Source organism: Triticum dicoccoides, chromosome 2B (assembly GCF_002162155.2).
Source record: "Triticum dicoccoides isolate Atlit2015 ecotype Zavitan chromosome 2B, WEW_v2.0, whole genome shotgun sequence".
NCBI lineage: Eukaryota > Viridiplantae > Streptophyta > Magnoliopsida > Poales > Poaceae > Triticum > Triticum dicoccoides.
In genome coordinates, this window is record NC_041383.1 from 321,607,644 (window position 1) to 321,611,046 (window position 3,403).

A 3,403-nucleotide genomic window follows, 5' to 3' on the forward strand; every position below is an offset into this window, starting at 1 on the left:
CAGATCTCGCCGGTGCCCGAGAGCCGCGGTGGTCGCCGGCGGCGATCCACGGCGAGGCAGAGAGATCGGAGGGTACCTCCTTGTTCAGGGCACCCTTCCGCGTCGGTTGGTGGTGGTGGTGGCGGTCGGCGAGCCCCACGTCGACGGCGAGCTTTGCTCCGGCGGACGGCGGTTCGGGTGGCTGCGGACTTCGTCGAAGAGAGCTGCAGTGATAAAATTGAGGAGGGGGTTATGCTCCTGGTAGCTAGAGAGGGTAACGAACGGGGTTTGGGCGCCGGAGACGGCCTCACCGGAGCGAATCGAGGTGGCGGCCGAGGCGGATCGGGGCGGCCGGAGTTGAGGGGGAAGACCTCCTCGGGGTCCCCCTAGTGGCCTGGCGTGGCGTTGGTGAGGTGTGAGGATGAGGCGTGCACGAGGGTGAGCTCGGGGGCCCTTTTTATAGGCAGCCCGAGGCGGTGGCCGTGGACGGGGATTTCCGGTGATGGTTACGGTGGCGCAGTGCTCGGTCGGGGGTGATTAGGGAGTCGAGCGCCGTCGTGGGAGTTTACTGGGTCCGTTTTGATGCTAACCGGACTTGGATTAGGAGCTTAGGGCAGGCTTTGGTCGGAACGGGACGGTGCGGGTCCGTTGGCGGCAGAGAGCGCGTCCAGGGCTGTCGGGCCACGGCGACGGTGCAGCGGGGGTGCGCTGGCGTGCATGAGGCCACGCGGAGAGCCAGGGAGCGCTGGGCGGCGCGGAACGGCGTTGAGCCGCCGTTCTTGCCCCCTGTCAGCCGCCATGGGAGGTCCCAACGCCACGAAAGACTCCGGCGAGGGCGGGCCATCGTGCCACCGACGCCTGGAAGAGGCCAAGTGAGCGTGCGGTGCTCCAGACAGTAGGAAGAGGCGGAGAGGAACGTGCCAAAGGCACTGTGAGCGCGTGAGAGGAACTGACGAACGCACACGACACTGAAACTGAACTTTTCTGAATTGTTTGAACAGTAACAGTGCCCGCAAGGTGTTCGACAGAATGAAAATGGCATCTAGGGATTTTTACTTGAGCTGAAACTTGGTGGAGTGGCTTCTCATTGCTCACATAGGTTGCCTGAATTTTGGTGGAATTTTTGGAGTAGTGTAGATATGAATTTCATCAAATTTGGCAAATCTGGTCCAAACTTGCAGAGGCTGAATTTTGAAAATTTTGAAAAGAGAAGGAGTGGATCAAGATGGTTCTGGGTTGTGGGTACAAAGGACTATCCAGGAGAGTTGGTTTGAGGTCAAAACTCAAATGCAATATGGTACTTGCTTTGAAAATCATTTGGGCTCAAGATAATTTTCAGAATTGATTTGAGAGGGAAGATAATTAGAATAAAATCCAAAACTTGTTTGGATTAGTTGGGACAGAGAACTTAGGTTGATCATAAGGTGTAGGGGAGGTTTTGGAGGGGTTTTACCACATGGAAACAATGCAAAGTCAAGGGTGGTTCCAAGATATGAAAATCCCCAAATTTTCATAGAGCTTTATTTTAAAAGAAAACAATTTAAACTCAAAAATTAAATTTGAGAGAACCAACAGAGAAGAAGTTTCAAAAGATCAAACACCAAGGTTTGAAAAAATAAAATCCTTGCCAAGGCAAAGGAAGTTTTTAAGTGGAAGGTTTTTTTTTTGAAGAAGAAAAATTTTAAATAGCCTCTCCTCAAAAACCACAAAGTTTTTGATAAAAACCAAATAAAAATTTTAGAGTGTCACAACACCTACCCCCTTAGGAAAAATCTCGTCCCCAAGATTTCAGCTGATCCTTAAATAGGTGTGGATGCTCAGTCCGAAGAAAATCCTCGCTTTCCCAAGTTGCTTCACTGTCGGTGTGATTGCTCCACTGGACTTTGAAAAACTTGATGGTCTTCTCTCGGGTCCTCCTTTCAGACTCTTCTAATATTCTTACTGGACGTTCTCGATAAGTGAGGTCTGGCTGCACATCAATGTTTTCATGGGATACTTGTTTCTCTGGGTTGCTTACATACTTCCTTAATTGAGAGACGTGGAACACGTCGTGAATGTCGGACAAGTCTTCGGGTAAGTCTAGCTGGTAGGCTACAGTGCCTCTTCGTGCCACTATGCAGAATGGTCCAATGAATCTTGGAGCTAACTTTCCTTTAATCTTAAATCGTTGCAATCCTCTCATAAGGGATACTCTCAGGTATACGAACTCACCGGGTTCGAAGCTGACCCTACGATGTTTCTCATCATAATAACTCTTCTGTCGACTTTGAGCGGTCTTAAGTTGGTCTCTGATTAGCTTGACCTTTTCCTCGGCTTCTCTGAGCATGTCTGGTCCGAAGATGCGGCTGTCTCCGGTCTCTGACCAATTTAACGGGGTACGACATCTTCGTCCGTACAAAGCCTCAAATGGTGCCATTTGTAGGCTGGCCTGGTAGCTATTGTTATACGCGAACTCGGCGTATGGCAGGATTTCTTCCCAACTGGTTCCATATGTGAGGACACATGCTCTCAGCATGTCTTCTAAAATTTGGTTTACGCGTTCAGTTTGTCCATCAGTCTGTGGATGGTATGCAGTACTGAAGGCTAGTTGGGTTCCTAGAGCCTGTTGTAAATGCTCCGAAAATCTTGAGACGAACTGAGTGCCTCTGTCGGATATTATAGTCTTCGGGACACCGTGCAGACAAACTATGCGGGAAAGATAAATCCTGGCAAGCCTCTGAGTGGTGTAGGTTGTCTTCACTGGAATAAAGTGTGCCACTTTGGTCAACCTGTCAGTGATGACCCATATGGCATCATTCCCGTGTCGTGACCGAGGTAGTCCGACAATAAAATCCATCCCTATTTCATCCGATTTCCACTCAGGTATTTTGTTTGGTTGCAGTAGTCCGGCTGGTCTCTGATGTTCAGCTTTTATGCGTTGACATGAGTCGCAACATGCAATGAAGGCGGCTATGTCCCTCTTCATACCGTGCCACCAAAATCTTTCCTGAATATCCTTATACATTTTGGTTCCTCCAGGGTGGATCGAATATGGAGTGGTGTGTGCTTCAGCTAAAATTTGCTGTTTAAGGTCTTCTATGTTTGGCACGCATAGCCTTTCTCCGTACCATAATATTCCTTCATTATCTATGACGAATTTCGAGGCCTTGCCCATATTCAACTTTCTTTTAATTCCTTCAATGCCGGGGTGACCGGGCTGAGCTTCTTTAATTTTGTCCACAAGGTTGGGTTGTATTTCCAAGTTTGATATGGTGCCTTCTGCTACCATTTTGAAGTTGAGCTTGGCAAATTCTTGATGGAATTCGGGCCTGAAGCTGTGCAGATAGTTTCCGTCGGAGCTGGGGTTCCGACTCAGGGCATCGGCCACTACATTTGCTTTCCCTGGATGGTAATGGATCCCAACATCATAATCCTTTACCAATTC